The 24,963-nt window shown below is 41.9% G+C and overlaps 1 protein-coding gene across 3 annotated transcripts in view; it reads right to left on the reverse strand.

Moving 5' to 3' along the window:
• The window catches only part of rad51b (RAD51 paralog B), a 547,632-nt gene that overhangs the window by 277,285 nt on the left and 245,384 nt on the right, over positions 1 to 24,963 (reverse strand). The window lies entirely within an intron of this gene.

Consider the following 24,963-nt stretch of genomic DNA (forward strand, 5'->3'; position numbering starts at 1 on the left):
GCTTTATTAAAAACCGTCTCCCTTTTTTTAACATTCGGCGTCTATTTAATATTTTATACTCAGTTCCAACTGGGACTCCTGAATGTGTTATCTCCCTTGATGCGGAGAAAGCATTTGATCGTATAAAGTGGAACTACCTTTTTGCAGTCTTAGAAAAATTTGACCTCGGCCAAAGTTTCATCTCTTGGATCCAATTGCTGTACCTGTGTCCTACTGCTTCTGTTCTAACTAACTTTCAGAAATCCCAAGTATTCAATCTCAAACGTGGCACCCGTCAGGGATGCCCCTTAAGTCCCTTTCTCTTTGATTTGGCTATAGAACCTCTGGCGATAGCATTTCGAAAATGTCCTGAACTGACCGGGATTTGGAGAGGGGGTGTTGAGCATAAAGTCTCTCTCTATGCTGATGACTTATTACTCTTTCTCTCATATCCATTTACATCCTTACCTCTAATGTTTTCACTTCTTGACCAGTTTAGCCAGATCTCTGGCTATAAACTCAACTTACATAAGAGTGAACTTTTCCCAATTAATAAAGAAGCACAAGAACTAATATTTCGTGATCTCCCTTTTAAAGTAGTCCATAATCAACTTACTTATCTTGGAATTACAGTCACAAGGAAGTTTAAAGATCTCTTTCGTGAAAACTTTGTCAATCTTTCATATGCTACAAAACAGAGTCTGGTACAATGGTCACCTCTATCTATGTCCTTAGTAGGTCGTATCAATGTTGTCGAAATGTATGTTCTCCCCAAATTTTTATACTTATTTCAATCTATCCCAATTTTTATTCCTAAATCTTTTTTTGATTCCTTAGACTCTATTATTTTGTCATATCTGTGGCAGAATAAGCGCTCTAGAATTAATAAAATCCACCTCCAAAAATCTAAAAGAGAGGGTGGCATGGCTTTACCTAACTTTCGCTTATATTACTGGGCAGCTAATATACATTGTGCTGCCTTCTGGTCTTTCTTCCACGGTCAACCTGAGTGCCCTAACTGGGTGGCAATGGAGTTGAGCTCCACTAAAGAATTATCTATATCTGCACTTCTTGGCTCTGCACTCCCTAGCAGTCTGCCCAGATCAATAGCTAATCCTCTGGTTAGACACACTTTGCGTATATGGGCTCAGTTCAGGAAATGCTATGGTTTCCAGGGGTTTTCCATTTCTAGCCCTGTCACACATAATCACCTTTTTTTTTTTACCTACCACGTTCGAGTCAACATTCCATGTTTGGTACAGGAAGGGCATTAGACATTTTGAAGATCTCTTCATTGATAATCGCTTTGCTTCTTTTCAACAGCTCTCTGTTAAGTTCAACCTGCCTAACGCTCACTTTTTCAGATATCTCCAAATCCAACACTTTACTGCTCCTTTAATTCCTAACTTCCCTGAAATGCCTGCGAAAAATGCTATGGACTTATTTCTTTCCATTAATCCACTAGGTAAAGGTTTAATTTCAATTATCCAAGATAAACTAGCAGCCTTACGACGGGCCCCTGTGGATAAAATTAAAATGGCCTGGGAGCAGGATTTAAATATCTCCTTATCCGAGGAGAGCTGGGACTCAGTTCTCAAATCGGTTAACTCAACCTCTCTTTGTGCTCGCCATTGTCTCTTACAGTTTAAGATTGTTCATAGAGCCCATATGTCTAAATCCAAACTATCTCGATTCTACCCTGGCATTAGTCCGCTCTGTGATAAATGCAAGAGGGGCGTGGCCTCTCTCATCCATATGTACTGGCTCTGTCCTAGTTTGGAGAAATTCTGGAAAGATGTCTTCACTACATTATCGGGTATTCTGAATCAGCACCTAGAACCGGTTTTTGGGGCGAGACAGATTTATGTCTGGGTCCGACCAAATGCCGAATACTATCCTTTGCCTCTCTCCTGGCAAGACGCTTGATCCTCCTTAGATGGAGAGATGTTGCCCCGCCCACTCATGCGCAATGGCTTAACGACATTATGGCCTGCTTGGACCTCGAAAAAATTCATTACTCAGTTCTTAATTCGGATCTAAAGTTCCATAAGGTCTGGGGACCTTTTATCGAGTACTTTCATAACCTTCCTCTTGACTAGGGTTTTTTTTTCTTTTCGGTCCCTTGCTTTCAGCTCCCTTTTTTTTTCTGGTAGTAGGCATTATTATCCTCTGTTGCTAAGTGTATTCACAGTCTGGGAGTTGGACTGTCCGGACTTATACTCTCTATATTGTGTGGTGGTTGGTCTGGAATTGTTGTTTTTTTCTTGTGTTGTGGGGTTTGGGGAGGACACTAAGCTCACTTGTCTTTAATTTAGGTGCTTTTTTGTTAAATTCTCTTCCTTTGTAGCATATTGTTATTGTATGCTTAACCTTGCTCTGTATTAATGCTCCTCATTGGGATTTGGGGTTTTTAATTTTGTAAAATGTTTTGAAAAACTAATAAAAAAAAAGACACCTATCATTAAAGATCCCTACTATTTGGGCCATGACATCTCCATGCAGATACCATTGGGCAAGAGTACAAAAGACTGAAGTTCCACACCACCAGGTTCAAGAACAGCTATTTCCCTTCAACTATTTGTCTCTTGAATCAACTAGCAGAGCTTTAATCACAATGTTAGTATATTCACACAATGACCACTTTTCACAATGAACCATTCTTTGTTCTGTGTTCTTTCTTGTATAATATTATGTAGAATATATGTTTTTTTACAAATGCTGTGTCCCTAATGCTATGTGTTTAAGAATTTGCTGCAAGTACGTTTTTTTCAATTATACCTGTACATACCTGTACTTGTTGCAAATGACAATAAGCTTGACTTTGATTATAGGTCTAATTTCTCCCTGGTACTGCACATTCTTCAAGGCCTAATGCCCTCTGAGATCTCTACCCACTTCCATTTCTGGCCTCCATGCCTGGAAAACATTGATGGGCATCTTACTGCAAATAAAGCACTATTAAAAGGGGTGTGGCTTATGAAAGTGTGATCTTTCACAGACTGGAAGTGTGGCAAGTTTGCAGCCTTGACCAAATAGGGAGACCAGACAAGTACACAGCTTCAACCTGTACATCCATCATGACTACACTGTAAAATAATTTATCATGCAGCTGAAAGTACAGCAAGTCAAGGCATCGAGTAAGATGCACAGAGATATATTATTATAACTATACTGGAACTGAGAACACATACTGTGTTTAAATTTAAACCAGGAAAGGAATCTTTTCTCTGGAAAATAGAAGGAAGATGGAATGACATAACAGAGGTGCTTAGAAGTATGAAGGGCTTGACAATATCAATGAAAAAGCTACATATGAAGCTGGTCATCAACCCGATAAAGAATTTAAAATATTTTGTTTAAAACACAGATTGATCAGAATGTAGAACATATTATCACCTCAAGTGATTGACATGTATTTTAGAAGCACATGGAGGTAAAGAAATTAAATAGAGTTCAGTTCAACTTTAAGTTCAACTTACCGTCATTCAACCGTATACATGTGTACCACCAAATGAAACAACATTCCTCTGGACAACACAGTACAGATGCACAGCACAGTACAGATAACTCACATACACAACACATAAAGTAATATTACCTCAAATAAATTAACAAACAGTAGGGTGCATTTATGGCACAAGATTAAAAAATGAGCTTCCCAATGAGCTCAATGCCTTCTATGCTCTCTTTGGCCATCAAAATGTGGAGGAAACATCATGAATTCCCACAAACCTCGATGATCCTGTAATTTCAGTCTTTGAGACCAACTTGCATGTAGCCTTCATGAAGGTGAAACTAAAAAAAATCCAGCCCAGACAGGGTAGCTGGCCAAGTACTAAAAACCTGTGCTGATCAACACAAAGATCTTTCACCTCTCGCTTTGGCAGTCCAATGTACCCACCTACTTCAAGCAGGCTTCAATTATACCAGTGCCTAAGAAGAAAATGGTAACCTGCCTCAATGACTATCATCCAGTAGGACTTACATCCACAGTGATGAAGTGCTTTGAGAGGCTGGTGATGAAACATATCAACTCCTGCCTGAGAATGGGACTAATTCTGGAGCAATGTACTGATGCCAGAATACAACAAATTTCATAACATATGCCAGTGATTTTAAACCTGATTCTGATTCAGCAGTCCTCTCAATCAGACATACTGTATATTGTAAATGAATAAATAGAGAGCCCACCCTTTCCTGAATGTAGCAACACAGATGGCTAGGGTAATGGAGACATATGGCAAGCTTATCTTCATACTTCATGTGAGAGCTAGGATGCTATGTTGCAATTTTACAAAACACTAATTAGGTAGTACGGGTTTCCCCCGCTATCTAAAAGTAGAGCTTTCCTATGAAACCTTTCGTAAGCCGAAATGGCGTAAAGCGAAGAAGCAATTACCATTAATTTATATGGGAAAAATTTTTGAGTGTTCCCAGACTCAAAAAAATAACCTAACAAATCATACCAAATAGCACATAAAACCTAAAATAACATTAACATATAGCAAAAGCAGGAATGATATGATAAATACACAGCCTATATAATGTAGAAATAATGTATGTACAGTGTGGTTTCACTTATCAGAATTGGGAAGATTCAGCCAAAACCAATTTGTAGAAATAAATCACGCATGCGCACACCTGCCCGTGCAAGGTTTCGTGGTCACGGTAGTCTTCCTTGGGGTAAACACAAGTTTAAAGCAGGTGCCTTTTTTCGTAAAAGCGAAAATCCTCTTCAGATTTCTTTTGGTTAGCGAAAACAGGTACTAATGTAGTAAGTGGCGTAAAGCGAACTTTTGTAAAGCAGGGACACCTACTTGGAATCTTGTGTGCACCTTTGTTCTCCACGGTAAAAGAAGAATATACTGGTGCTGGAAAGAATACAGAGGAGATTCACCAAGATGTTGGCTAGATTGGAGGACTTTAGTTATGGGAATAGATTAGATATCCAGGGTTGTTTACCCAGGAGCAAATGAGGCAGAGGGTGATTTGATAAGATTATGAAAGGCATTAAAAAGGGCAGATAGTCAGACTCTTTTCCCAATAATAGGAATATCAAAAACAGAGAGCATAAGCTTAATAAGAGCTGAAGAAGTTTAAAGGGAATCTAAGAAGTAAGTTTTTTTTTTAAAGCCAAAAGAGTGTTTGATATTTGGAATGTGCTGTCAGAGAAGGCAGAATCAGATACAATTACAACAGTTAAGATGTATTTGGACAGAGAGTTAAATAGGCAAGGCGTAGAAGGAAATGATCCTGAAGTAGGAAAATGGGAGCAGTACAGATGGGCAAAGTGGTCAGCATGGTTGTGGAGACTGAAGGCCTGTTTCTGTGCTACACACACTCCAGGATATTTTCGAAAAGGATGCATTACTAGGATCGGAGAAGTAGGGTGGGGAGATGAGTAAAAACACAAACCACTTCAGCCAAATATCTATTCCCTTGCCGTATACTATGCACATAGTTGGCCGCACAGAGCACGCAATGTGATCAGAGATATAAAAAGGATGAAGTATTTGTAGAATTTCCACCAGCTGTGTCTTAATAGAACAAACTAAAATACACTTTTAAAAGACCTCCAGATTTTTGATTTCAGACATCACTGAAATATATTGGCCTTTTAGACCCTTGAGCCGGTTCTGACACTCAGTCAGATCACGTCTGATCTCAAGAGTCAGAGTCATACAGCATGAAATAGGTCCTTCAGCCCATTTCACTCGTGCTGACCATTCTGCCCACCAAGCTAGACCCATTTGCACATATTTGGACTACATCCCTCTAAACCTCTCCTATTAATGTACTTATCCTTGTGTCTGTTAAATGTTGTTATTGTACCTGTCTCAACCACATTCTCTGACAGCTCATTCCAAGTGTGCACCACTCTCTATATGAAGATGTTGCCCCTCAGCTCCCTTTTAAAATCTTTCATCTCCCATCTTAAACTTATGCCCTCTAGTTTTTATTTACACTTCTCTGGAAAAAGGCTCTGTGTATTCACTGTGTTAATGCCCCTCATAATTTTATACATCTCACTCCAAGGAATTAAATCCTAGCCTGCCCAGGTTTCCCCCATAACTCAAGTCATGGTAGCATCTTTGTACATCTTTTCTGTACTCTTACCAGTTTAATGATGCCTTTCATTTAACAGGGTGATCACATCACACAACACTCCAAGAATGATCTCACTAATGTCCTGCTTAACTCCAACAGTTCTCTGAAGCTCAGTCTTTAATATCTTTGTTCAACATAAACTTAAAGGTTAAAGATTAGCTTTGTTCATCACATGTACTTTGAAATGTACAGTGAAATGCATCTTTTGCATCAAATGAAATCAGGGAGGATTGTGCAGTGCAGCCTGCAAGTGTCAGTACGCTTCTGGCACCAATATGGCAAGCCCACGACTCACTAACCCTAACCGTAGTTCTTTCAAATATGGGAAGAAACAGGAGCACCCATTGGATACTCACGCAGTCACGGGGAGAACATACAGACTCCTATTGAACAGCAGCGGTGCTGTAAATCAGTGCTGGCTGATGCTGTAAAGTGATGCACTAACTGTTATGCAACCATACATAACAGTGCTGCCCCACTTAATTCAAATGACCCAGGAACTGTCAGATTTTCCTCACCCGTTGTTGTGGATTCTTCCGTTCCAGGAAACATTTGCTGTCTACTGCATCTATTCCTTTAATTACTTGAAACAGTGCTCTGAGATCAACCCTTTAATCTTCTTGCCATCAGCACAGCACTATCATAAAACTGCAAACTGCACAACTTGCCTTGAGGTTACAGAAGTACCACGAAGGTGGATTTGATAATGTAACTGTGATAAACAAGAGTCTGTAATGAGATGCAGCCCACTGGATTCCTCAGAGACTTAAGTGTGATTCCAGATTTAGATAGTGCAGATGATAACAACACAGCCCAACAGACAGGGAACAATTCAGTATGCTAAATTCCAGATTATTGTTTTGCCGCCAATTTATTGACCGTCCTCAGGACAAAAATAAACACAAAAATCACCCAGGATACATCGCCCAACATTGCTGACAGCTGCTGCAGACAAGTACAGCTAGACTTCTGGTGAGGTCAGGATCAGCCCCAGCTGACATGGTTTGGGCCAAATTGGACCCTGCCCTTCCCCGTGCCAGCTTGATAATAAATAAAGTAGTCCGAGTGAGGGGTAGTACATGTGGGATTGCATGTCAACAAGACGTCAGTAATGAGGAAGAAAGAGGAGGGTGGGAAAGAGTTCGGAAACAACAGTGCTTCTGGGATTCATTTCTCTTCCCCACCCCCACGAACACATGCCAGGGTCTGGTTACTCTCAGCTAAACCTCCCCTTGAGAAACTCAACTCAAGGCTGACAGGTGCCAAAACACAAAAAGGCTGCATTGAAGACATGAAGTTCCGGCATAGGCCAACTGGGGCTGTGTAATTAATCCACAGCAGTTGGATCTATGCAATGTCTCTTTCCATGACATCAGCTTGCTCTGCCTGGAATGTTTGCAGGAGTGCTGGGTGATTGACTGCCATCCGAATCCAGCATCAAATCAGAGCACCTTGCAGCTGCAAGCCAGCTGAGGAGAGTTTAAAGAGAAACTACAGCTAGAACAAAAAGAGGGTCAGATCTTCAGTCCAATTTAACAACCATTTCTCTCAATCAACCGGAGTCTAAAGCTGGGCAGAAGAACTGCCTGAGAAAGTGACATGCAGGCTTTTCAGGAATGAATTTCAAAGATAAAACCTAGAAAAATACAGCACAAGAACATGCACTTCAGTCCACAATATTTTGCCAAGCTAATTAAACATTTAATTAAAAGCCTAATTAAACTATTCTCTTCTACCTATACAATATCCATATCCTTCCATTCCCTGCACATCTGTGTGCCTAACTAAGAGCCTTTAAAATTACCTCTTGGCTTCATTCCTCTCCCCAAAGTCCACTGAAGATGGCTTCCAGTACTTGTAGACATGCGTTGGGAAACATTTCACCGTCAGTGACATCGATAGTAAGGCCAGACTGCTTCCCGCACCTGGAAACCCCCAATGACATAAACACATTGCTCTGTTTAAAGATTTGGACAGGGAATTACTAACCACATCACCAAAGCAGTTAGTGAACACAGCTAGGTCAGATGCTTGTTGAAAAACCACTGGGAACATCACAGTTGCATAACAAGATCAAAGAAACTTACAACCCGGGACAAAGCCATTTGACCCACTAAGCCCAACCAGCCAGTTCTAGACGAGAGTTAATTTCAGTTCAATAAGTACCATATTTAAATTTGCTGATGACACGACTGTGTTGGCCAGATCAAAGCTGGTGATGAATCAGCATATAGATAGATAGATAGATAGATAGATACTTTATTCATCCCCATGGGGAAATTCAACTTTTTTCCAATGTCCCATACACTTGTTGTAGCAAAACTAATTACATACAATACTTAACTCAGTAAAAAATATGATATGCATCTAAATCACTATCTCAAAAAGCATTAATAATAGCTTTTAAAAAGTTCTTAAGTCCTTAAGTCCTTAAGCATATAGCTAGGAGATTGAAAATCTGGCTGAGTAGTGCCACAACAACATCTCATTCAAAGTTAGCAAGACCAAGGAACTGATTATTGACTTCAGGGGAAGGAAAGCACAAGTCCATGAGGCAGTCCTCATCAAGGGATCAGAGGTGGAGAAGGTCAGCAACTTTAAATTCTGCAGTGTTATCATTTCAGAGAATCAGCCCTAGGTCCATTACATAAGTGCTATTATGTAGATAGCACAACACCTCTACTTTCATGTCATCTAAAACTTTGACAAACTTCCAGAGATGTGTGGTAGAGAGAATATTGGCTGGTTGGAGCACAGCCTGGTATGGAAACACCAATGCCTTTGAACAAAAAATAGTGGCTATGGCCCAATCCATCATTGAGCACATCTGCACAGAACACTGCTACAGGAAAGCAGCATCAATCATCAAGGACCCCACCATCCAGGACATGCTCTCATCTCACTGCTGCTATCAGAAAGTAGGTACAGGAGTTTCAGGACCCACATCACCAGGTTCACAAACAATTATTATCCCTCAGCCATCAAGCTCTTAAACTGGAGGGGATAACTTCACTCATCCCTTCACTGAACTGTTCTCACAACATATCGACCCACTTTCAAGGATTCTTCATCTCATGCTCTTGATATTTATTGCTTTATGCATTTATTATTCTTATTTTTTTGTATTTACTTGTTGTCTTTTGCACATTGGTTGTTTGCCCATTCTGTTGGGTATGGTTCGCCTCCCAGGAGTCAGGGACCGTTATGTTTCTGAACGCATTTACAATATCCTGAAAAGGGAAGGTGGACAGCAGGAAGTTGTGGTACATATTGGTACCAACGACATAGGCAGAAAAAGGAGAAGATCCTTTTAGAAAAAAGAATACAGAGCGTTCTGAAGGAAGCTGAGAAGCAGGACCTCAAAAGGTAGTAATTTCAGGTTTGCTGTCTGTGCCATACAACAGTGTGGATAAGAATAGAATAAGGTGGCAGATAAATGTGTGGCTGTAGAGTTGAGGAAGGGCCAGGGATTCCAGTTTCTAGATAATTGGGACCTCTTCCAGAGCAGGTGGGACCTGTACAATAGGGATGGGTTGCACTTGAATCCAAAGGGGACCGATATTCTTGCAGGCAGATGTGCTAGAGCTGTTAGGAGTGGTTTAAACTAATACGGCATGGGGTTGGGAATCAGTACGATAGAGCTAAGGATGAGCCAGCAGGTTTACAAGTAAACAATGGGTGTAACATGAATGTAAGGAAGGACAAGCTAATGGTTGGGTACAAATGCAGACAGATCTAGAGTTAAGTTGTAGCACAGAGGCAAAACTCAAAAGGGCGAAGAATGCAGGACTGAAGGTGCTGAACTTAAGTGCGCGTAGAATTTCAGAATAAGGTGGACGAACTCATGGCACAATTAGAGATTGGTCGGTATGAGGTAGTGGGCATCACTGAGACGTGGCTGAAAGAAAGCCGTAGTTGAGAGTTTAACATCAAAGGATATATTTTGTATTGAAAGGACAGGCAGGAGGCATAGGTGGTGTTATGGTTCTGTTGGTAAGAGATGGAATTACATCTTTGAAAAGAGGTGACATAGGGTCAGAGAAGGTTAAATCTTGTGGGTGGAGTTAAGAAACTGCAAGGGTAAAAAAAAACTATTATGGGAATCATATAGGCCTCTAAGTAGTAGCCAAGATGTGTAACAATCAGCCAGGATATCACTTACTTAGATTTTCAGAAGGAATTTGATAAGGTGCCACACGAGGCTGCCGTAAAGGTAAAGTCCTGTGGTGTTACAGAAAAGATACTGACATGGATAGAGGAATGGCTGACAGGCAGGAGGCAACAAGTGGAAATAAAGGGGTCTTTTCTGGTTGGCTGCCAGTGAACTAGTAGTGCTCCTCAAGGGTCAGTATTGGGACCACTACTTTCCACATTGTTTGTCAATGATTTGGATAATGGAATTGGTGGCATTGTGGCCAAGTTTGCAAATGATACATAGATAGGTAGAGGTACTGAAGAAGCAATGAGATTGCAACAGGACTTAGACAAACTGGAAGAATGGGCAAAAAAGTGGCAGATGGAATACAGTGTTGGGAAATGCACGATAATGCATTTTGGTAAAAGGAACAATAGTGCAGACTATTGTCTAAATGGGGAGAAAATTTAAACATCAGAGGTGCAAAGGGATTTAGGAGTCCTCATGCAAGACTCCCAGAAAGTTAACTTACAGGTTGGGTCTGTGGTAAAGAAGGCAAATGCAATGTTGGCATTTATCTCAAGGGGAATAGAATATAAAATCAAAGAGATAATGCTGAGACTTTATAAGACACTAGTCAGGCGCACTTGGAGTATTGTCAACAGTTTTGGGCCCCATATCTCAGAAAGGATGTGCTGTCATTGGAGGGAGTGCTGAGGAGGATAATTCTAGGAATGAAGGGGCTAACATCTGAGGAGCATTTAGAAGCTTTGAGCCTGTACTCACTGGAATGTAGGGGGATTTCATTGAAACCTACCAAACGTTGAAAGGACTAAATGGGGTGAATGCAGAGAGATCTTTCCTATGGTGGGGTTATCCAGAACTAGAGGGCACAGCCTCAAAATTGAGGAGTGACCTTTTAGAACAGAGTAGAGTAGTTTTTTATAAGCCAGAGAGTAGTGAATCTGTGGAATGCTCTGCAACAGACTGTGGTGGAGGCCAAGTCCATGGGTATATTTAGGCAGAAATTAATAGTTTCCTGATCGGTCAGGGCATCAAATGTTATGGCGAGAAGCCAGGTGTATGGGGTTGAGTGGGATCCGAGATCAGCCATGGTGAAATGGTGGAGCAGACTTGATAGTATGAATGGCCAAATTCTGCTCCTATGTCATTTGGTCTTTCATTGATCCTATTGTGTTTCTTGGATATACTCCTATGCCTACAAGAAAATGAATCACAGTGTTGTCTAAGGTGTCATATATGTACTTTGATAATAGACTTACATTGAACATCTTTATTGTCTGAAGCACAGTATGCATTAGCAGTGAAACCATGTTAGAACTGTATAAAACATAAACAAAAAGATTGAAATAGAAACACTCAGCAAGTCAGGCAGCATCTATGGAGATTAATGGCCTTTCATCAGATTTGGAAAAGGAAGAAAGCAAATGGATTTTAATTTCCAGAATCATGCAAGGGTGTATAAAGCTTCTCTTTATCATGATGCTGCTTTACCTGTTAAATGTTTGTAAAATTTCCTGTTTTTATTTCAGATTTCCAATATCTAGAGTTTTGTTTTTACTTTCAATTTGTGTGCAAAACATTAGGTCACAATTAGTACACTGTGCAGAGTTCTGGTCACAGCACAACCAAAAGGATAAATATAGCCCTTGAGAGGGTACATAGGAGATCTACAAGATCTTCCCAGTACCAGAGGATTTTTGCAATGATGAGAGACAATCTGGGCTGGTTTTGTAGGGATCATTGAAAAGAACCAACCTCATCACTTGTTTGATAACACTCCACTGAAATGACTTGGAACATATATTACATTAAAAGTGCCATAAAAATACCAGCCTTTATTACTGTGGAACTAATACTTCATTCACTGGGGCAACAGCAGATGCTTATTCCAATGTAGCTGCTCTTCCATAAAGTATACTCTATGCATCTTCCCACATAACTGCTGACTGAAACAAAACAGTACAAATAAGGCAAGTGAAAGCACATAATGGAAAAAAAAGTTAACATCATTATTGGCCAGAGAAAAATCAGGATACGCTTTTTGTTCTTTGGATATGTTGGCTTGGCTGATAGAACACTTCCCTCTCAGATTGTTGAGACCCTTTCCAGAGATCAATTCTGACAGCGCTAGTAAGTAAGCCATTTCCAGAGGTGGGTCTTTTGGACAGCACACTAAACTCTGTCCCCTTCTGCACCTTTAGGACATAAAAAGCTCCCTGGTGTTGTCTTAAAATGGAACAGGAGGTTTCTCCATTCTGTCCTAACACTGATTCAGAATGATAGGAGCCAGTGTTCTCAGTTGGAGACTTAAGTTTGAATCACACCACTGCAATGTCAGTCAGTAATGGCAATCACAAAACAACAGGAACACTTACCTGGTACACACACATCTTCCAGAAAATGAAATCTGCCATTCTCCCCCAATCTGGCTAGAATGAGACTCTTGCCCAAAAATGTGGACGACACTTTAATTGCCACAGTTCTGGGACAATCAAGGATGGACAATAAATGTTGACACCGGCAGCAATACCTACATTCAGTGAACAAATGATTAGAGGAACATGCAGCAAGCCTCACAGAGACCAATGTTATCACTGGGATGGGATAGAACAAGCCCAACTTATCCAACAGCTGGGACGAATGATGACAACAGTAGAGCCACTCTCCCAAGATCAATAAGGCTACGTAATTTTAAAATATTAAAAATTAAACATCTAGAATCATTAAATTGCTGAACAAAGCTCAATTAATTTGAAGTTAACTTAACTTTAATCGACTACTTTGTACCTTTCTTCCTTACTCCTATTCTTCTCCATTAAGAAGTATGGGCTCACTATTTCTGAACTTGGTAATTCCACATTCTTCTGCTAAGGTCCAATGTTGGAGTGGAGTCAAGATTCTAGCAGGAATCCTCTCAAATTTCCTGACCTACTGGGTAACTATTGGTAGTTCAGCATAGACCTGCCAGCATTTCTCAGCAAATTCACACCCAGTTCTCTTTAAACAGATTTCAGTAAAGGTACAGAGTCGACTGTACTTCCTACGAAGGTTGGCGTCATTCAATGTCTGTAGTGAGATGCTGAAGATGTTCTATAGGTCAGTTGTGGAGAGCGCCCTCTTCTTTGTGGTGGCGTGTTGGGGAGGAAGCATTAAGAAGAGGGACGCCTCACGTCTTAATAAGCTGGTAAGGAAGGCGGGCTCTGTCGTGGGCAAAGTACTGGAGAGTTTAACATCGGTAGCTGAGCGAAGGGCGCTGAGTAGGCTACGGTCAATTATGGATAACTCTGAACATCCTCTACATAGCACCATCCAGAGACAGAGAAGCAGTTTCAGCGACAGGTTACTATCGATGCAATGCTCCTCAGACAGGATGAAGAGGTCAATACTCCCCAATGCCATTAGGCTTTACAATTCTACCGCCAGGACTTAAGAACTTTTTAAAAGCTATTATTAATGCTTTTTGAGATAGTGATTTAGATGCATATCATATTTTTTACTGAGTTAAGTATTGTATGTAATTAGTTTTGCTACAACAAGTGTATGGGACATTGGAAAAAAGTTGAATTTCCCCATGGGGATGAATAAAGTATCTATCTATCTATCTATCTACTTATTTATTTCCTTATGATACAGGAACTATTTGGCCCAACAAGTCTACGCCAACTCATAGAGCAATGCCCTTCCCCTGCTAATTTCCCATGTAACCTATTCTCCCTTTATTTCCACTCACTTACAGTAGGAGCAGTTTACATTGGCCATTTCACCTACTAATCTGCATGGGTTTGAGATGCAAAAGGAAGCCAGACACCTGGGGAAAGTTGTAGGGCACCCAAGTGGAATATGAGTTCCTGTTCTTCTAATTCACGTTAACAGTGGAGAAGGCTAAGAGCACACAGATATAGTAGGTGTGTAAATCGGAAATCCAATTAAAATGATGGCTTGATATTGGTAGTGGGTGAAGGGAAGGGAAAAGTGTTTGTGGTAGACAGGCCAAGCAGACTCAAGACACTGCAGATGCTGGAATGTGGAGCAACACAGTGCTGGAGGAACTCAGCAGATCAGCCTGCCATGAATCCATAGTTACTGGTGCCATGGTTTTCTGATGAAGGACACCCTATGACTCATGGTTGCACCAATGCAATACTTTTCCCCATCACACCTTCCTCCTATCTGATTTTCCTCACCTGTCCACGGACACTAACAAAGATCGATTTTGATCCATTGAAGAACTATCTGTGCTGTCATTATAGTACAAGAGGTTGCTAGTTGAAACTACCAAAATTGAAATTAATTAACAATATGGAACCAGCAGCAGAACTGCCTAGTCCCCGTAGGAACCAAATTTTGCATGGCCCAGCTGAACAAATACGGGACGATTAGACATACCCCCAAGTGGCAGCTAAACAACTTGCTTAGAGTCAAGGAATGTTCCTTTCTCATCCCAATGGAAAAGTTAATTGCTGGCCTGGAGAGAGCCAAGCATAATGATTTCCTTATATAAACATGAGGTCCGCTGTCGGCAGCCAACACAAAGAAACAGAGATGACTACTCCGACAAACACTATATTGCGATGGCCTTACTCTTCCCTAACAAAATATTTTGTTTGTCGATAGAGAGGACAGGAAAACTGGGAAGCCAGGTACACTGGCTGCCCTCTCTTCCCTCGATAATATTTTCTGTAAAAGGCTCCAGCAAAACTTACATAATGAAACCCTCGAGGCGATGGGGGAGGAAGGAAGAAAGAAAAAAACGAGTTAAATCTTTGACCAGGCACAATTTATGAGTGGGGGTGGGGGAAGCAAAAATAAACATTTCACTCTCCAGAAAGTATGAGGTAGAGCCTGCTATATTCATCAAATGCCAGTGGAAACAGTCTCATTCAAGGCCAATTTTGAGCGTATGTTCCTTTTGATAAATATTTTGATTGCATTAGTCGAACAGCTGGCAAAGTGTCTGAACCACAATTGTTTTAGCTTTCAGGAAGAGTGTACCAACACATCTCATTCACAGTTACATGATCCCTCTTTACAAGCTTAAATCTCCAAAGTGTTGTGAAGCCTGTTATTTACCGTTTGGAGGGAGGACAGCAAGAAGCTCCGCACCTGTTAACCCTTTGGGTACCATTGTTCACTGCTTGTCTCCTCTGCTTTTGCTGCTGGTTCCTTCTACAGCCCAAACCGTCCAACCAGTTCCACCATGTTGGAGCAGCTCTCATTTGTCTCAAGCATTTATACGAAAGCCACGTGAGCAAAGCAAAGCAGCTTAGATGGTTCTCCCCAGAGCAGGGAAGTTTTGATTAGAAACAGTTTTGATGGAGGCAACAGGGAGATACTATTGAACTGTTTCTACTACCAGAACGGTCTGCATAAAGAAGAATTAATAGAACTTGCAAAAGAGCAAGAGGAACAAGAGGAGAAATTCTAGGCATAGCTCAAATGACATCTATAAATTTGCTAACGGCACAACAATTGTTGGCAGAATTTCAGATGGTGATGAGAAGGCATACAAGAGTGAGGTAGGTCAGCAGCTGTTTGAGTGGTATTGTAGCAACAACCCTGTGTTGTGTCAGTAAGACCAAAGAATTGATTGTGGACTTCAGAAAGGGTAAGATGAAGGAACACACCCCAGTCCTCATCGAGGGATCAGAAGTGGAAAAGGTGAGCAATTTCAAGTTCCTGGGTGTCAATATTTCTGGGTCCAACATAGTTACAAAGAAGGCACAACTATGTTATAATTCATTAGGAGTGTAAGAAGAATTGGTATATCACCAAAGGCACTCACAAATTTCTACAGCAGAGGTACTGTGCAGTGCATTCTAACTGGCTGCATCAGTGTCTGGCCCAATGGGAGGCACTGCAAAGGATCAAAATAAGCTGCAGAAAGTTGTAAACTCAGTCAGCTCCATCATGGACACTAGTCTCCTCAGCATCCAAGACATCTTCAAGGAGTGATGCCTCAAAAAGGTGCATTCCATCATTAAGAACCCCTCTCACACAGGAGGTGCTCCCTTCTTGTTGCTACCATCAGGGAGGAGGTAGAGGAGCCTGAAGACACATACTCAATGATACAGGAGCAGCTTCTTCCCCTCTGCCATCAGATTTCTGAATGGACATTGAACCCATGAACACTACCTCACTACTTCTTTTTCTCTTTTTGCACTACTTACTGAATTTAACTTATTAAATATACATATACTTCCTACTGCAATTTACAGTTTTACTATGTATTGCAATGTACTAATCTCACATAACGACAAATGACAGTGATATTAAACCTGATTCTGATCTGGAATGCACTGCATGAGAGGGGAGTGGAACCAGATGCCATAACATTCCTCAGAAGGAAATTGGATTAGTAATTCAAGGGGAAACTGCAGAGCAATGGGTAAGGATCAGGGAGAGATTTATGGCTACAATTACTTTAAGTGCTGTATGATAGCATGATTCACTGTGCGTCAGGCATATTCATGGTAAAGTATCCACGTTAAAGATGACTCAGTGTTTAAACATACAATCACTGAACTGTTACAGCACAGGAGTTACCCATAAGTTCATATCAGCACTTTGTAAAGCAATCCCATCAGTTCCCCTGTACCCTTGCACATTATTCTCCCTAGTTTATCCAATTTTGCCTTTGTTTCTACCAGGATCATAGGTAGTAACTTTCCTGATCAAAACACTATTTCCTCACACTTTTCGTGCATTTTGAAGTTGTGTTCCCTGGACAATGAACCATTCTTTTCTCTTTGTTCACTCCGTCTAAAACAGTCACAATCATCTTATCACTCCGAATTCTCCTCCAAATCTCTGTGCACTAACAGCACAGCCCCAGCTTCTGGTTTAACTGACGCTAAAAGGTCACAGTGCCTAAACCATTCCGCTAAATGCATTCGCACCCTCTCACATTCTCCTTAAAGCGTAATAAAGGGGAAAGCAGAATAGTAGAAATAGCGGTAGGCCACTCAGACCAATGAGCCTCCTCTCACTCATATGCAATACTCCAGTTGAGACCTAGCCAATGTTTTATAAAGGTGCAACCTAACTTCCCTGTGACACCTTTATTTATGATGGACAGTCTTCCATATGCTTTACTCATCACTTGCACTTATACTCGTGTACAGTATGTCTAGGCCCCACGCCCTTTCTCACTTTTTAAAGCTAGTCTATTTTTATCTCTTGTTCTTGAGGCGGGGTAAGGATCACAGGGTGAAGTAAAAAAGAGAAGGGAACACAAAGTCAAGAGGAAGAAGGAAGCAAGAGTCATAAAGTTACAAAGTAGCCAGTAGGGAGCTTAAAAATTGACTAAGGAAAGCAAGTAATAGACATGAGAAGGCCTTGGTGAGTAGGGTTAGGAAAACCCAAAGCATTCTATACATGAGTAAAGAATAGGAGGATGACTAGAGTGAGATAGGACTGATCAGGGATAATAAAGAGAAAATATGTGCCTGAGGCCAGTGGTGAGGAGGCGGGGATCCTTAATGAATATTTTGCTTCAGTATTGCAGGGGTTCCTAACCTTTCTAATGCCATGGACCCCTGCCATTAACCGAGGGGTCTGTGGACCCCTGATTGGGAACCCAAGTGAAAGAGAGCTTGACGAATAAGAGGATAGCACAGAGCAGAACAGGCTAAGATGGTGGAACATGTAAACATTAATAAAGAGGATGTGCTACAACTTTGGAAAAACATTAAGATAGAAAAGTCCCCAGGGCCAGACAGCATAGATCCCAAGTTGGTAGGAAGCGATGTAAGACATTGCTGCACCTTTGGCAATGATCTTTTTGCATCCTCACTGGCTACAGGAGTAGTACCAGAAGACCAGATGGTGGCAAAAGTTATTTGTTTGTTCCAGAAAGACAATAGTGATAACCTTGGGAATTATAGACTAGCAACACACACAAAACGCTGGAGGAGCTCAGCAGGCCAGGGAGCATCTATGGAAAAGAATAAATTGTTGATGTTTCGGGCCAAGACCCTTCATCTGAACTACTTGTTAGGATTTGGAGGGGAAGGTCATGTCTCACGAGCCTGACTGAATTCTTTGAGGAAGTGTCAAAACAATCTGATGAAGGTTGAGCAGTGCATGCGGTGTATGTGGACTTAAGTAAGGTGTTAGATAAGTTTCTCTTTGGTAGGCTCATTCAAAAAGTCAGGAGGCATGGATCTCTGCTTTCCTTCTCCTGAAGTCTATAAGGCTCCTTGGCCTAGCTGACATTGAGTAAAAGGCTGTGGTTATTACACCACTCAGACAGATTTTCATTCTCCTTCCTATATGCAAATTCTTCACCACCTTGGATTTGACTTACAACAGTTGTGTCATCAGCAAACTTGAATATGGCAGAAGAGCTGTGCTTAGCCTCACAGTCTTAAGCGTAAAGTGAGTAAGCCATATGGTGAACCTGTGTTGATGGAGATTGTGGAGGAGATTTTGTTGCCAATATGAATTGACTGGGGTCTGCAAGTAAGGAGATCCAAAATTCAATTGTACAAGGAGGTCTTGAAAACAAGGTCTTGGAGCTTATTGATTAGTTTTGATGGAATGATGATATTGAATTCTGAGTAGTAATCAATAAAAAGCATTCTGATGTATGCATCTTTTAGAAACATAGAAATATAGACAACCTACAGCACAATACAGGTCCTTCGGCCCATAAAAGCTGTGCCAAAAATGTCCTTACCTTAGGAATTACGTAGGGTTACCCATAGCCCTCTATTTTTCTAAACGACATGTACCTATCCAGGAGTCTCTTAAATTTTCTGTCCAGATGTTCCAGGGTTGAGTGAAGAGCCAATGAGATGGCATTTGCTGTGGACCTGTTGCTCCGGTAAGCAAATTGGAGCAGATTTAAGTCGCTTCTCAGGCAGGAGTCGATAATTTCATCACCAACTGCTCAAAATACTTGATCACTGTGGAATAGTATTTGGGGAATAGTCACTGAGGTACATCACCACGCTCTTTTTGGGCACAAGTTTAATTGAAGCCTGCTTGAGGCAACTGGGTACAACACACCTGAAGTGAGAGGTCAAAGATCTCAGTGAATACACCAGCCCAGATCCACACAGGTCTTTAGTACTTGGCCAGGTATCCCATTTGGGCCGAATGTTTTCCATGTGTTCACCCTCCTGAAGGCTGATCACATGTTGGCTCTAGAGACTGAAATCATAGGATCAATGGGGGATGTGGGAGTTCATGATGTTTTGATGGTCAAAATGAGCATAGAAGAAGGCATTGAGCTTATCTGGAAGCAAAGCCCTGCTCACTCCTATGACATTTAATTTAACTTCATAAGAGGTGACAGTATTCAAGCCCTGCCACAACCGTCAAGCATCCTTTGTCGATCCAAGTTTAGACCAGAATTGTCACTTCGCCCATGAGGTGGATTTGCAGAGGTTGTGCCTGGATTCTTGTAACTTTCTTGTCACCAGACTTGAATGCCTTTGATCTGGCTCTCAGCAGATTTCAGATCCATGGTTCATCCAGGGCTTCTGATTGGGGAAGACTTTGTATAATTCTGTGGGGATACCCTTGTCTACAGCTGTTTTAATAAAGTCCAGTACAACCATGGAGTATTCATTCAGACCATAAGAACATAAGAAATAGGAGCAGGAGTAGGCCATCTGGCCCATCGAGCCTGCTCTGCCATTCTATAAGATCATGGCTGATCTGGCCATAGACTCATCTCCACCTACCTGCCTTTTCCCCATAATTCTCCTACTCTGCAACAAACTATCCAACTTTGTCTGAAATTTATTTACTAAGGTAGTGTCCACTGCTTCATTGGGCACAGAATTCCACAGATTCACGACTCTCTGGGAAAAGCAATTCCTCCTCATCTCCATCCTAAATCTACTCCCCCAAATCTTGAGGCTATGTCCCCTGGTTCTAGTCTCACCTACCAGTGGAAACAACTTTCCTAGCTTTATATTATCCATCCCTTTCATAATTTTAAATTTCTATAAGATCTCCTCTCATTCGTCTGAATTCCGGGGAGTACAGTCCCAGTCGACTCAATCTCTTTTCAGTCTAACCCCTTCATCTCTGGAGTCAACCTAGTGAACCTCCTCTGCACCGGCTCCAGTATATCCTTCAAGTAAGGAGACCAGAACTACATGCAGTACTCCAAAGGTGCAACCTCACCAGTACCCTGTACAGTTGCAGCATAATCTCCCTGCTCTTAAATTCAATCCCTCTAGCAATGAAGGCCAACATTCCATTTGCTTTCTTGATAGCCCGCTGCACATGCAAACCAACTGTTTGCGATTCATGCAATAGACAATAGGTGCAGAAGTAGACCATTCGGCCCTTTGAGCCTGCACCGCCATTCTGAGATCATGGCTGATCATCTACTATCAATACCCGGTTCCTGCCTTGTCCCCATATCCCTTGATTTCCCTATCCATAAGATACCTATCTAGCTCCTTCTTGAAAGCATCCAAAGAATTGGCCTCCACTGCCTTCCGAGGCAGTGCATTCCAGACCCCCACAACTCTCTGGGAGAAGAAGTTTTTCCTTAACTCTATCCTAAATGACCTACCCCTTATTCTCAAACCATGCCCTCTGGTACTGGACTCTCCCAGCATCTGGAACATATTTCCTGCCTCTATCTTGTCCAATCCCTTAATAATTTTATATGTTGCAATCAGATCCCCTCTCAATCTCCTTAATTCCAGCGTGTACAAGCCCAGTCTCTCTAACCTCTCTGCGTAAGACAGTCCGGACATCCTAGGAATTAACCTTGTGAATCTACGCTGCACTTCCTCTACAGCCAGGATGTCCTTCCTTAACCCTGGAGACCAAAACTGTACACAATACTCCAGGTGTGGTCTCACCAGGGCCCTGTACAAATGCAAAAGGATTTCCTTGCTCTTGTTCTCAATTCCCTTTGTAATAAAGGCCAACATTCCATTAGCCTTCTTCACTGCCTGCTGCACTTGCTCATTCACCTTCAGTGACTGATGAACAAGGACTCCTAGATCTCTTTGTATTTCTCCCTTACCTAACTTTACACCGTTCAGATTATAATTTGCCTTCCTGTTCTTACTCCCAAAGTGGATACCCTCACACTTATTCACATTAAACGTCATCTGCCAAGTATCTGCCCACTCACCCAGCCTATCCAAGTCACCCTGAATTCTCCTAACATCCTCATCACATGTCACACTGCCACCCAGCTTAGTCTCATCAGCAAACTTGCTGATGTTATTCTCAATGCCTTCATCTAAAGTTTATGTAAATCGTAAACAGCTGTGGTCCCAATACCGAGCCCTGTGGCACCCCACTAGTCACCACCTGCCATTCCGAGAAACACCCATTCACCGCTACCCTTTGCTTTCTATCTGCCAACCATTTTTCTATCCATGTCAATATCTTCCCCCCAATGCCATGAGCTCCGATTTTACCCACCAATCTCCTATGTGGGTCCTTATCAAATGCCTTCTGAAAATCGAGGTACACTACATCCACTGGATCTCCCTTGTCTAACTTCCTGGTTACATCCTCGAAAAACTCCAATAGATTAGTCAAGCATGATTTGCCCTTGGTAAATCCATGCTGGCTTGGCCCAATCCTATCACTGCTATCTAGATATGCCACTATTTCATCTTTAATAATGGACTCTAGCATCTTCCCCACTACTGATGTTAGGCTGACAGGATGATAGTTCTCTGTTTTCTCCCTCCCTCTTTTCTTAAAAAGTGGGATAACATTAGCCATTCTCCAATCCTCAGGAACTGATCCTGTATCTAAGGAACATTGGAAAATGATTACCAATGCATCCGCAATTTCCAGGGCCACCTCCTTTAGTACCCTAGGATGCAGACCATCTGGACCTGGGGATTTGTCAGCCTTCAGTCCCATCAGTCCACCGTTTCCTTCCTAATGTCAATCTGTTTCATTTCCTCTGTTACCCTATGTCCTTGGCCCATCCATACATCTGGGAGATTGCTTGTGTCTTCCTTAGTGAAGACAGATCTAAAGTACTTACTAAATTCTTCTGCCATTTCTCTGTTTCCCATAACAATTTCACCCAATTCATTCTTCAAGGGCCCAACATTGTTCTTAACTATCTTCTTTCTCTTCACATACCTAAAAAAGCTTTAGCTATCCTCCTTTATATTCCTGGCTAGCTTGTGTTCGTACCTCATTTTTTCTCCCCGTATTGCCTTTTTAGTTAAGTTCAGTTGTTCCTTAAAAATTTCCCTATCATCTGTCCTCCCACTCACCTTAGCTCTGTCATACTTCCTTTTTTTTTAATGCTATGCAATCTCTGACTTCCTTTGTCAACCACTGTGGCCCCTTTCCCCCCTTTGAATCCTTCCTTCTCCGGGGGATGAACTGATTTTGCACCTTGTGCATTATTCCCAAGAATACCTGCCATTGCTGTTCCACTGTCTTTTCTGCTAGGATATCCATCCAGTTAACTTTGGTCAGCTCCTCCCTCATGGCTCAATAGTCTCCCCTGTTCAACTGCAACACTGACACCTCCGATCTGCCCTTATCCTTCTCAAATTGTAGATAAAAACTTATCATATTATGGTCACTACCTCCTAATGGCTCCTTTACTTCCAGATCACTTATCGAATCCTGTTCATTACACAAGACTAAATCCAGAATAGCCTTGTCCCTGGTCGGCTCTCGTACAAGCTGTTCCAAGAATGCATCCCGTAGGCACTCTACAAACTCCCTATCCTGGGGTCCAGCACCAACCTGATTCTCCCAGTTCACCTGCATGTTGAAATCCCCCATAACTACTACGACATTACCTTTGCCACATGCCAATGTTAACTCCCTATTCAACTTGCACCCAATATCCATGCTACTGTTTGGTGGCCTGTAGACAACACCCATTAGAGTCTTTTTGCCCTTACTGTTCCTCAGTTCTATCCACACAGACTCTACTTCTCCTGATCCTATGTCCCCCCTTGCAAAGGACTGAATCTCATTCCTCACCAACAGGGCCACCCCACCCCCTCTGCCCACATTTCTGTCCCTACGATAGCACGTACACCCTTGTACATTCATTTCCCAGGTCTGATCTCCCTGCAGCCATGTCTCCGTTATCCCAACAACATCATAGTTACCCATTCGCACCTGGGCTTCAAGCTCATCCACCTTATTTCTGACACTTCGTGCATTCAGATATAGAATTTTTAGCCCATTTCTCCTCTCTCTGTTTAACTCGCTGCCTATTGTGCTTAACCCAGCTCCCCGAACTCCCATCGGGTTATACGCCCCTTGAATTTTGTTGTCCTTCCTAAATTTACTTATTCTTTCTGCACATTTAACTCCATGTTCCGTCAGACCATCCCTCTGTACATGTGTCCCCCTTATCACTTGTTCCGCTTCACCTTTCTCTACTACACACTTAATATTCCGGAACCGTGTAGTCCCCACCTGCCCTTTATTCTTCATCTTGCTATCCTCTCTCACATTCTGGATCCCTGCCCCCTGCAAATTTAGTTTAAAACCCCCCCGAGAAGCACTAGCAAACTTTCCTGCAAGAATGTTAGTACCGCTCCAGTTCAGGTGTAACCGTCCTGTCGGAACAGATCCCACCTTCCCTGGAACAAAGCCCAATTATCTAAAAACCTGAAGTCCTCCCTCCTGCACCATCCTCTCAGCCACGTATTAATCTTTATAATCATTCTGTTCCTTGCCTCACTCGCACGTGGCACAGGTAGCAATCCTGAGATTGTTACCCTGGAGGTCCTGCCCTTCAGCTTCACACCTAACTCCCTGAACTCACTACGCAGGACCCCCTCACTCATCCTGCCCATGTCGTTGGTCCCTACATGGACCACAACATCTGGGTTCTTGCCCTCCCAAGTTCCTCTGCACAGCAGCATTTTGCAATTTTTTTAACATTTAAATAATAATCTGCTCTTCCATTCTTCCTTCCAAAGTGGAGGACTTCACATTTAATAACATTGTAATCCATTTGCCAGACCCTTGCCCAAGCACTTAACCTATCTATATCTCTCTGCATCTTCAGCACAATTTGCTTTTCCACTCAATTTAGTGCCATCAGCAAACTTAGATACACTACACTCAGTCCCATCTTCCAGATCATTAATGTATATTGTGAACAGTTGCAGGCCCAGCGCTGACCCCTGCAGCACACCGCTCACCACTGATTGCCAACCACAATAACACCCATGTCTCCCAACTCCTGCTTTCTATTAGTTAACCTATCTTCTATCCATGCTAATACATCACCCCCAATTCTATCCATTCTTATCTTATGGATGTCTTTTATGTGGCACCTTATCAAATGCCTTCTGAATATCCAAGTAATTAATATCCATCTGTTCCCCTCTATCCACTGTGCTCGTTATATCCTCAAGATCCTCAGATGAGTCCTTGAAGATGGCGCAGTGCACTGACTCAAAGCAATCCTGTGGCTGCTCCTCCCTACCTCCTTCGACCACCTCTTTGTTTGACTAATTTCTGGAGCTTTTCTCTTTAGCTTCTGCTTGTATGGAGGTAGGTGAAGGACAGCCAAGTGATCAGATATCCCAAATGCAGTCTGGACATGGTATAGATATTCCTTATCTTAGTATAACAGTGGTCTAATATGTAAGGAGCTCTGGTACTACAGGTAATTGGACAGGGTTTTCTTCAAACAAGCCTGATTTAAGTCTCCAACTATGATGTGAAATACACTGAGATGGACAGTTTCTTGTTTGGATCATGACATCATAACTGCTTGATTATAGTCT

This window comes from Hemitrygon akajei, chromosome 3 (genome assembly GCF_048418815.1).
Source record: "Hemitrygon akajei chromosome 3, sHemAka1.3, whole genome shotgun sequence".
NCBI lineage: Eukaryota > Metazoa > Chordata > Chondrichthyes > Myliobatiformes > Dasyatidae > Hemitrygon > Hemitrygon akajei.